Source organism: Salvelinus sp. IW2-2015, linkage group LG30, assembly GCF_002910315.2.
Source record: "Salvelinus sp. IW2-2015 linkage group LG30, ASM291031v2, whole genome shotgun sequence".
NCBI lineage: Eukaryota > Metazoa > Chordata > Actinopteri > Salmoniformes > Salmonidae > Salvelinus > Salvelinus sp. IW2-2015.
The window spans coordinates 14,626,885-14,638,913 of NC_036869.1; the positions used below are offsets into that span (position 1 = coordinate 14,626,885).

The 12,029-nt window shown below is 38.7% G+C and overlaps 1 long non-coding RNA gene across 2 annotated transcripts; it reads right to left on the minus strand.

The window, feature by feature from the left end:
• Positions 1 to 8,735: 8,735 nt before the first annotated feature.
• On the minus strand, positions 8,736 to 10,515 carry LOC139023274 (uncharacterized). Of its 2 annotated transcripts, none has more exons than XR_011474411.1 (3): positions 10,430 to 10,515; positions 9,673 to 9,723; positions 8,736 to 9,371 (listed from the first exon to the last, which is right to left on the minus strand). It is a non-coding gene; the product is annotated as an uncharacterized lncRNA (long non-coding RNA). The 2 variants fall into 2 exon arrangements; XR_011474410.1 differs by lacking the exon at positions 10,430 to 10,515 and adding an exon at positions 10,128 to 10,171.
• Between the last annotated feature and the right edge of the window lie 1,514 nt (positions 10,516 to 12,029).

A 12,029-nucleotide genomic window follows, 5' to 3' on the forward strand; every position in this document is an offset into this window, starting at 1 on the left:
CAGAAAGTCTGATATAAATACTATGCATGCCAGTCTCTCTTGGCTAAGAGTTAAGGAGAGACAGACTACATCACTTCTTTTTATAAGAAATATTAGTCCCAAATTGTTTGCATAGTCAACTTGCACACAGCTCTGACACACACACTTACCCCACCAGACATGCCACCAGTGGTCTTTTCACAGTCCCCAAATACAGAACAAATTCAAGAAAGTGTACAGTATTATAAAGAGCCATTATTGCATGGAACTTCGTTCCATCTCATATTACTCAAGTGAACAGCAAACCTGTTTTTAAAAAACAGATAACGTAACACCCACGGCACAACGCCTCTCCCCTATTTGACCTCGATAGTTAGTGTGTATGTATTGGTATTGATATGTAGGATATGTGTGCCTTTTTACATTATAAAAAAATTAATGTAGTTCTGTCCTTGACCTGTTCTTGTCTATTAATGTTCTATATTATGTCATGTTTTGTGTGGACCCCAAGAAGAGTAGCTGCGGCTTTTGCAACAGCTAAAGGGGATCCTAATGAAATACCAAAATACTACAAAATAATCTTGTTTCCCATGGTCTGAGAGTCCTTCAGGTGTCTTTTGGCAAACTCCAAGCGGGCTGTCATGTGCCTTTTACTGAGGAGTGGCTTCCGTCTGGCCACTCTACCATAAAGGCCTGATTGGTGGAGTGCTGCAGCGATGATTGTCCTTCTGGAAGGTTCTCCCATCTCCACAGAGGAACTCTGGAGCTCTGGAACCATCGGGTTCCTGGTCACCTCCCTGATCAAGGCCCTTCTCCCCTTATTGCTCAGTTTGGCTGGGTGGCCAGCTCTAGGAAAAGTCTTAGTGGTTCCAAACTTCTTCCATTTAAGAAAGATGGAGGACACTGTGTTCTTGAGGACCTTCAATGCTGCAGAAATGTTTTGGTACCCTTCCTCAGATCTGTGCCTCGACTAAATCATGTCATGGAGCTCTACAAACAATTCATTTGAACTCATGGCTTGGTTTTTGCTCTGACATGCACTGTCAACAGTGGGACCTTATAGACAGGTGTGTGCCTTTCCAAATCATGTCCAATCAATTGAATTTATCACAGGTGGACTCCAATCAAGTTGTAGAAACATCAAGGATGATCAATTTCGAGTCTAATAGCAAAGGGTCTGAATACTTAAACTGTTTTCGCCTTGTCATTATGGGGTATTGTGTTTAGATTGATGAGGATTTTTTTATTTAATCAATTTTAGAATAAAGCTTTAACATAACATAATGTGAAAAAAGTCAAGGGGTCTGACTACTTTCCTAATGCATTGTATACATTCTGAACAAAATGATAAATGCAACATGTAAAGTGTTGGTACCATGTTTAAAATGAATGAGCTGCAATTAAAGATCCCAGAAATGTTCTATACACACAAAAGCTTATTTCACTCAAATTTTGTGCACAAATTTGTTTACTTACCTTTTAGTGAGCATTTCTCCTTTGCCAAGATAATCCATCCACCTGACAGGTGTGGCATATCAAGAAGCTGATTAAACAGACTGATCATTATCACAGGTGCACCTTGTGCTGGGGAAAATTAAAGGCCACTCTAAAATATGCAGTGTTGTCACACAACACAATGCCACAGATGTCAAGTTTTGAGGGAGCGTGCAATTGGCATGCTGACTGCAGGAACATCCACCAGAACTGTTTCCAGAGAATTTAATGTTCATTTCTCTACCTTAAGCAACCTCCACCATCGTTTTAGAGTTTGCATACTCACCAGACATGTTACCCATTGAGCTTGTTTGTGATGCTCTGGATCGTCGTGTACGACAGCGTCTTCCAGTTCCCGTCAGTATCCAGCTACTTCACACTGCCATTGAATAGAAGTGGGACAACATTCCACAGGCCACAAGCAACAGCCTGTTCAACTCTATGTGAAGGAGATGTATTGCGCAAATGGTGGTCACACCAGATACTGACTGGTTTTCTGATCCACACCGCTACCTTTTTTTAAGGTATCTGTGGCCAACAGATGCATATCTGTATTCACAGTCATGTGAAATCCATAGATTAGGGCCTAATGATTTTATTTCAATGAACTGATTTCCTTATATGAACTGTGTAACTCAGTAAAATATTTGAAATTGTTGCGTTTATATTTTTGTACAGTGTATATTATTCTTATTAACACAAGTTCAACTCACTATAAAATTAGAAATCTGGAAATCCGTTGTTGGGTTCACCATGTGGGGTCATTGTGACCCTCAATCATAGTTAGCAGCTGATTACAAAATACCTTGACATCTCTTTTGTTAGAGATTCATAAACTGAATCTACCTTCAAAAGAAACAGCTACATTATGTTAGTTCAAATATATTGGAATTAGCAGGTATGTGAGTGTAGGACTGTTAAATAAAACAGGCTGAGTGATCACATTCGGCCACTGACCAAATAAAATGAATGGCTCAAAAGTTAATTAAATTAAGTGTAATTAAGCAAGTTTTGGGCTATAGAAAATCTTGAAAAATGTTTGTCACCTGACCAGTTTTCAATACAAGAAGGTCAGTAACTGGGGAACTAACAATTGTAATTATACTCTCAAAGAGATTCARCTACCCATCTTTTGTCCCTCCCTTTTTCACATTATCTTTTGACCCTCCCACAAGTTTTCTTCAGAAAACCTAGCCAGTTTTCTTTCACCTGATCGGTGAAACTCCAGTATCTTTGAGAAAAAACAAAATAAATATTATCTATATACTGTATATTATTATATAACAAAGCAGTCACCCCACCACTTTAGTAAAAAGCTGGGGAATGAGGCTGAATAAATGTAACCACTCTCAAATTCATGGATGCAAGGAATGACCATCGATGAGGTAAAAATGATGAGGACCAAGGCAGTCTTCAAAATATTGAAATGCCTTTATTGTAGTGTAGTTTCATGTTCAGTAGAACAAATAAAAAAAATACTTGGAACACCATCATTATAGCATTTGTCAGGCAGAGATACAAGTCTTTAAATAAACATGCAATCTTCTGATATGTAATATTATAACAAACCAAACCAGTGTTCAATCAACCATGATTATAAAGGCTTTGGCTAGTCACAGAATTAGTCATCTGTGGACAGCAACACTGTTAAGAGAATTTTGTTCTCAATGTTCATAAACTGAACTTAATTAAACTACTCTGTCTGTTACTAAGAATTTGTAAGGTTCTTATTGAAATGAAACAGACAGAGGCCAGTCTACAATAGTCAGCAAAGTTTATTTACGAGAGCTCTGCTGTGCATATACAAAAACGTTCCTTTTATAATATTCTCTTAACCTACGCACATACATACACACTAATATTCAAAGTTTACTACCACTCAGCTGACCGTTCCAGTCCCCCCCAGATACGGGAAATCTGGAGGGGCTCTCCCTGTCCTATCTTATCTCCCCAGAGTTATAGCCGGGTCGGTTCAAACATAGTTTAATGATCCACTTTGATTTCTTTAGGCACACACATACATTCCTCTCTTCTCATGTACATGCTACATAACCTCTTTATTATGAACTAACATTATTTATCAATATAGAAAAACAGGGTAAATTCAGTTAGTTATAGTTCTACGTTAAATGTATACATCATTTAGTCATTATTCATAAAAATCAGAACAAACACCTAAGACAACAGAAAATGATCAGAAACATGAAATCACAGTTCACATATCCAAATAGTGCTAGGAGTAAGTGTAAGAGTAGGTTGTACAATTCACATCTGATAAATATAAATGGTTGTGGATTGTTACAATTGGGGTTCCTGCAATATGTTTGGTTCGGAGTTCAACATAGGGTGGCGGTCTCAAAATGGTCTCTCAATAGCCATGTTGTAGGACTCACATGTCATGTTCCTGACCTTATTTCCTTTGTTCAGTCTTTGTTTAGTTGGTCAGGACGTGAGCTGGGTGGGCATTCTATGTTATGTGTTTCTATGTTTGGTTTAGGGTTGTCTGATTTGCCTGATATGGTTCTCAATCAGAGGCAGGTGTTTTACGTTGTCTCTGATTGGGAACCATATTTAGGTAGGCTGTGCTCACTGTTTGTTTGTGGGTGATTGTTCCTGTTCGTGCGTTCATTGTTTTTTCATTGTTCACTTGTTCAGGACTGTAGCGTCGTTGGTTTTGTTTTGTTTATTGTTTTGTTCGTCTAGAAAAGTATTCTAATAAATATGGATACATACCACGCTGCGTTTTGGTCCTCCTCTCCTTCAACCAACGACGAGAGTCGTTACATCACAACCCTAGGTTGTCCCCTGTCCTGGGGAAATGTAACCACTCAAATTCATAGACTGTTATGGATGCAATAATTTATATTTACCAATCCCGGATTGTCCATTTAAAGACTCTGCCCAATCACTTTTTTAATACATATTTTTATATTATACTCGCAAACAGATTTACCTGCCCATATTTTGTCCCTCCCAATTTTTTTTGTCAGAACACCTAACCAGTTTTCTTTCACCTGACCAGTTTTCAATACCACGTCAGTATCTTGGGAAAAAACAATAACAGTATTATCCACAAGACCTTTCACATGCATTCACCCGCCCATCCATTGTCCCTCCCTTTTTTCATAATATTTATCTTATATTTTGTGCCTCCCAAAATATTTACGTCACTTGAAAGGTGAAGAATTTGTGGCATCAAAACAGCCCGAGAGTAATATAAATAGAAACTAGAAATACATTGGCATGACAGTATACAAATGAACAGTTCAATTGTAAGCTTGAAATGGCAAACACAACTACATGCATAATAACATTTTAGAGCGGATAGAAGCTAGATATTGTGATTGRTTATTGTCATTGACCAATTCCTTCCTCAATTGATATTTGGAGAAATTACAGAAATAAGGAGACTGGCAGTAAAGTGTTTTCTGTAGGTAAGTAATGACCTTTACTGTATAATGTAATCTATACATGGAAAAGCTTTGATTTGTTAACATATTTTATTTGCACACAGTAAAAAATGTCACATGAGGAAGAGAAACCCAAAATGGGCTTTTAAGAAAGGATACAAGTCCTAAATGGATAATGTAAATAAATAACATTGAAACTATGAAGATTATGGGTATTATGTATGTGTTATATATGAAAACCCATCCACTTTGATGAACGACAACTATTACTGTCACAGAATATATATAGGATTCAGAATTTCTGGCAGACCGTTTGGAAACTTTTCCTCTTTTATGAAGTAACGGTTACATGATTTAAGTGATATACATTCATCAGTATAATGGATGGATGTGGATTCCTTTCAAAATAATGAAGTAAGCTTACAGTATTGTTACGTGTGAGAGGATATTAAGCATAATTATTTATCCTCCTGTCTTCTTTATACGAATACAATAACAATAACATGTAGCCAAGTCCTGTGCTGTCATAATGAATGACACAAACATGCCTCCCATCTAAATCTACCACCTTTCCTTTTGAAGAATATAGACATTGGATTTATGAGCTTCATGATAGCCAAGTTTAAATACATATGTTTTTTAAGCAGTAAAAGGCTGATTTCTCTTGACAAAATGCAACCCTAATGTAGATTTCACTGTATTATTTGATGTATTATGTGTTATATTTGGGAAAACACTCCACTTTTGATGAACTGCACCTATTACTGTATCAGAATATGTATTGGTTTCAGAGTGAATTGCTGGGTGCTGGTAGACTGTTTGAAAACTAGAAATGACTTTTCTTCTTTTATGAAGTAAGATGATTGACGTGCTGCAGTAAAAGGCAGATTTCTCATAGAACAAATACAACACAAATTTAGATTTTCCTATAAAATTTCACTAGGGTGTATAAATCCATTTTTACAGCAGCCTACTATACAAAAATTATAGAAAACCTTTTGAGATCTTTATACCTCTTGATCTGGCACACCTAAATGAGTTCAAGTGCACACGTTTCCTTACCAAGTTACACATTAAGTTTAACTTGAATGGAGTCCACCATTGCACATTAATAGTGGTTCATAAGAACAGTCAATAAAATGTATATTTTTCTTTCTGTTCAGAAAACAACTGATCAACTGGGTTCAAAATGAAGGCACAGAAAGTGACAGCTACTTTCACCATGGGTATGTAGTACACTGAATTTCATGTTTTACTAAATGCTAACTTCATGTCAACTAGTGTATTAATCCGAAATCAAAATGTAAATTATCAAAAAGGCAGGATGGTGACATAAAATGTAATTATACTAATGAGCAATGATGTATTTTTTTTTGCATATGATGTTACAATGCATATGATTTTTTTCAAAATATGTGTCTATTTTGACATTTAGTGTGGGAAATTTTAAATGTTGTCTAATCTACTGTCAAATGTCACACCTCGATTTAAATACATACATATTTAAAGGGAAAATTACTAAATGGTAAGAGGTAAACATAATCACACTGCTACATATTACTTCAATTATATTAACACACTACTTACTGTAATGAAACATGTGATATCTTGTCAACAAACAAAAAATACAACTCAAGTGTGTTAATCTCAGTAAGGTATTATACAGTGCCTTCAGAAAGTATTCACACCCTTTCACTTTTTCCATATGTTGTTGAATTCCAGCCTGAATTTAGAATGGATTAAATTTGGATTTTTATGTCACTGGCCTACACTCAATACCCGATAATGTCAAAGTGGAGTCATGTTTTTTTTTTTTTTTAAACAAATTCATAAAAAATGAAAAGCTGAAATGTCTTGAGTTCATAAGTATTCAACCCCTTTCGCTATGGCAAGCCTAAATAAGTTCAGGAGTAAACATGTAATTTACAAGTCACATAATAAGTTGCAAGGACTCACTCTGTGTGCAATAATAGTGTTTAACATGATTTTTGAGTGACTAAGTCATCTCTGTACCCCACACATCCAATTATCTGTAAGTTCTCAAGCAGTGAATTTCAAACACAGATTCAACCACAAAGACCAGGAAGGTTTTCAAATGCCCCGCAAAAAAAGGCAGACATTGAATATCCCTTTGAGCATGGTGAAGTTATTAATTCAACATTAGAAGGTGTATCAATACACCCAGTCACTACAAAGACACAGGCATCCTTCCTAATTAAGTTGCCGGAGAGGAAGGAAAACTCAGGGATTTCACCATCAGGTCAATGGTAACTTTGAAACAGTTTAATGGCTGTGATAGGAGAAAACTGAGGATGGATCAACAATATTGTAATTAATCCACAATACTAACCTAATTGACAGAGTGAAAAGACAGAAACCTATACAGAATATGCAATTCACTTTTTGTTCTGAATACAAAGTGTTATGTTTGGAGCAAATCCAATACAACACATTACTGAGTACCACTCCTTATTTTCAAGCATAGTGGTAGATGCATAATGTTATGGGTATGCTTATAATCTGGACTGGGGAGTTTTTAAGGATAAAAAAGAAATGGAATGGAGCTAAGCACAGGCGAAATCCTAGAGGAGGATCCTAGAGGAGTCTGCTTTCCACCAGAAACTGGGAGATGAATTCACCTTTCAGCAGGACAATAACCTAAAAAGGAAGGCCACATCTACACTGGAGTTCATAATCAAGAAGACAGTGTGAATGTTCCAGTTTTGACTTGAATCTACTTGAAAATCTATGTAAATGGTTGTCTAGCAATGATCAACAACCGATTTGACACAGCTTGAAGAATTTTGAAAAGAATAATGAGCAAATATTGCACAATCCAGGTGTGGAAAGCTCTTAGACTGACAAAAGGTGTTTCTACAAAGTATTGACTCGGTTGAGATATTTCTGTATTTTATTTTCAATTAATTTGCAAAAATGTTCTTAACATGTTTTCACTTTGTCATTATGGCTTATTGTGTGTAGATGGGTAGGAATTATTATTTTTTAAATACATTTTGAATTCAGGCTGTAACACAACAAAATGTGGAATAAGTCAAGGGGTATGAACACTTACTTAAGGCATTGTAGGTAATATCCTTAACAATCATTTACTCTTTATTTTTACATTTTTACATCATTATTTATTTTCTGAAAAATATAAGGAGTGTGGCTACAAATTATAATTATTTATTTTATGTGAAAATGAGCAGAATATTTAAAAACTGCACCTTCCAGATGAAGAGTAAACTTGGAAATATTGATATTGTGAGCAATAAACAATTTAACCTTTCATCTCACAAACCACAGTGTTCTTATGTTGGATTATCCATGGAGTTCCTTCCACAACCACATCTTCCACAACTGCAATTCCTACAACTGCAGATATTATTACGACAACAACAACTGCAGCTCCTACGGCAACTGCAGCTCCAACGACAACTGCAGCTCCAACGACAACTGCAGCTCCAACGACAACTGCAGCTCCAACGACAACTGCAGCTCCAACGACAACTGCAGCTCCAACGACAACGACAACTACAACTGCAGTACCTAATACAACAACCACAACTGCAGTTCCMAATACAACTMTAGCTCCTATGACCACTACAACAGTAGCACCTACAACGACAACTGTAGCTCCTACAGCAACAAATGTAGCTCCTACTACTACTACAACTACAGACCCTACTACGACTGTAGCTCCTGCGGKCACTACAAAGGTAACACCTACAATTACCACTGTAGCTCCAACGACACCTGCAGCTCCTACGACAACTGAAGCTCTGACGACAACAACTGCAGCTCCTACGACCACAACAACTCCAGAACCTACTACGACAGAACCTACGACTGCTACGACTGCAGAACCTACCACAACAACTGCTGTTCTTACGACCACAACGACCACAACGACTGCAGCACCTTCTACAACAACAACAACTGCAGATCCTACAACACACACAACAGCACCTACTACAACACCTGCAGTTCCAACAACTGTACTCCCACGACCACTCACCTGCTGTACTTACTACAACAATCACAACTACAGCTCCTGATACAACAACTGTAGCTTCTACGTCATCCACAGCAGCTGCCTCTACGACAACCACTGCAGCTCTAACAACAACAACTGCTGCTCCAACGACCACTACAACTCCAGAACCTATTACGACAACCACTGCAGCTCCTGCTACAACAACTGCTATTCTTACAACCACTGCGACTGCAGCACCTTCCACAACTTCAAGCTCCTACCACAACCACAACAGCAACACCTACAACAACTGTAGCCCACGACAACTGCAGCTCCTACAACAACTTTAGCATCTACTTCAACCACAGCAGCTGCCACTACGACAACCACTGCAGCCCTAACTACAACAACTGCTGCTCCTACGACCACTACAACTCCAGAACCTACTACGACAACAACTGCAGCTCCTACTACAACAACTGCTGTTCTTACGACCACAACGACTGCAGCACCTTCTACAACTTACAAGCTCCTACGACAACCACAACAACAGCACCTACTAAACACCTGCAGTTCCATCAACTGTAGCTCCACGACCACTCACACTGCTGTACTTACTACAACAATCACAACTACAGCTCCTGATACAACAACTGTAGCTTCTACTCAACCAAGCAGCTGCCTCTACGACAACCACTGCAGCTCTAACAACAACTGCTGCTCCAACGACCACTACAACTCCAGAACCTATACGACAACACTGCAGCTCCTGCTACAACAACTGCTATTCTTACAACCACTGGACTGCAGCACCTTCTACAACAACTACAACTTCAGCTCCTACGACAACAACAACAGCAACACCTCAAACAACTGTAGTCCCACGACAACTGCAGCTCCTACAACAACTTTAGCATCTACTTCAACCACAGCAGCTGCCCTACAACCACTGCAGCTCTAACTAACAACTGCTGCTCCACGACCACTACAACTCCAGAACCTATTACGACAACCTGCAGCTCCTGCTACAACAACTGCTTTCTTACACACACTGCACTGCAGCACCTTCTACAACAACTACAATTCAGCTCCTACGACAACCACAACAGCAACACCTACAAGACAACTGCAGCTCCTACAACAACTTAGCATCTACTTCAACCACAGCAGCTGACACTACCACCAACAACTGCGTTCTACACCATCAGACTGCAGCACCTTCAACAACAACAACAACTGCAGTCCTACAACAACCACAACAACAGCACCTACTACAACACCTGCAGTTCCAACAACTGTAGCTCCCACGCCACTCACCTGCTGTACTTACTAACAATCACAACTACAGCTCTGATACAACAACTGTAGCTTCTACTCACCACAGCAGCTGCCTCTACGACACCACTGCAGCTCTAACAACAACAACTGCTGCTCCAACGACCACTACAAACTCCAGAACCTATTACGACAACCACTGCAGCTCCTGCTACAACACTGCTATTCTTACAACCACTGCGACTGCAGCACCTTCTACACAACTTCAGCTCCTACACAACCACAACAGCAACACCTACAACAACTGTAGCTCCCACGACAACTGCAGCTCCTACAACAACTTTAGCATCTACTTCAACCACAGCAGCTGCCCTACGACAACCACTGCAGCCCTAACTACAACAGCTGCTCCTACGACCACTACAACTCCAGAACCTACTACGACAACAATGCAGCTCCTACTACAACAACTGCTGTTCTACGACCACACGACTGCAGCACCTTCTACAACAACTACAACTTCAGCTTCTACGACAACAACAGCACCTACTACAACACCTGCAGTTCCTACAACTGTAGCTCCTACTGCCGCTACACCTGCTGTACTTACTACACCTTTCACAACTGCAGCTCCTGCTACAACAGTAGCTTCTCTGTCAACCACAGCAGCTGCATCTACGATAACTACTGCAGCTCTAAGTAAACCAACTGCTGCTCCAACGACCACTACATCTCCTACAACAACAACTGTAGCTCTTATGACCAATACAAATGCAGCACCAACTATGACAACTGCCGCTCTTAATACAACTACAGCTTTTACAAGAACTTCCACTGTCCCTACTACCATCAGCACCATAGATGCTCCTACTACCACAACTATAACGGCAGCTCCTATAACCACCACAACTGTAGCTTCTACAACAACAACCAAAACTTCAACTGCAATAATGACAACTACAAACACAAATACAATAATGACAACTCCAACAATCGCAACTCCAGCTCTTAAAACCACCGCCATCAATGTTGCTCCTATTACAACAATTAATACTGCAGGTCCTACAAGCACACCCACAACTGGTAGTTCTCATTCTACAACAACGACTACAACTGCAGCACCTACAAGTACAACCGCAATTGTACTTCCTACCTCGACAACCAGAACTGCAACTTATAACTCAACTTCTATGACATCAATTACTAGGTATGCAAGATAATTTAGATTTTTTTTCTCCATACAATTCCATTAACACTGTCAATCAAAAAACTTTTACAACCATGAACCATGTATATCCATGCTTGTGTCGTGACCTACTGATGTTTTCATACAAGCATCCAAAATGTCAACCTTTCTTTAGAAAAGCTCTTTGAGTACATCAGTCAGTAGAAAGGCGCTATATAAATCCTTTCCATTATTATTAATGTGTTTGCTGACGGCAAGACCACTAGATTTTTTACATTCTTCTTCTAATTATTTTAACATTTTCTAAACTTTCTAAACTAAAACAATTTAAATAAGTATAAATTAGCATATAATAACCCACCCCCAAAAATAGTAACTCTTGAACCGTTCAAGCTAGAGAAACCGAACCAACTTACATATGTTCAGGCTATCCTATCCTATCCGATCCTATCCTATGCTATCCATCAATCAATCTTTCCATCTACCTACTTTTTCCAAATATAGCCAGTCACTACCATTACTACTGCAGTGACTGCCAATAATATAACTTATTTTACAACTATGTATAATTTAAGACAAGCTAGCAAGCACACAGATTTTCTTTAGGATATGTAATGTATTATTATTTTCTCTTAGATTCGGCACAGTGGGGGTTTTTGTTAAACTGATATTCAAGGTCAAAACACCAGTCCCCACTGAGGATGATGTC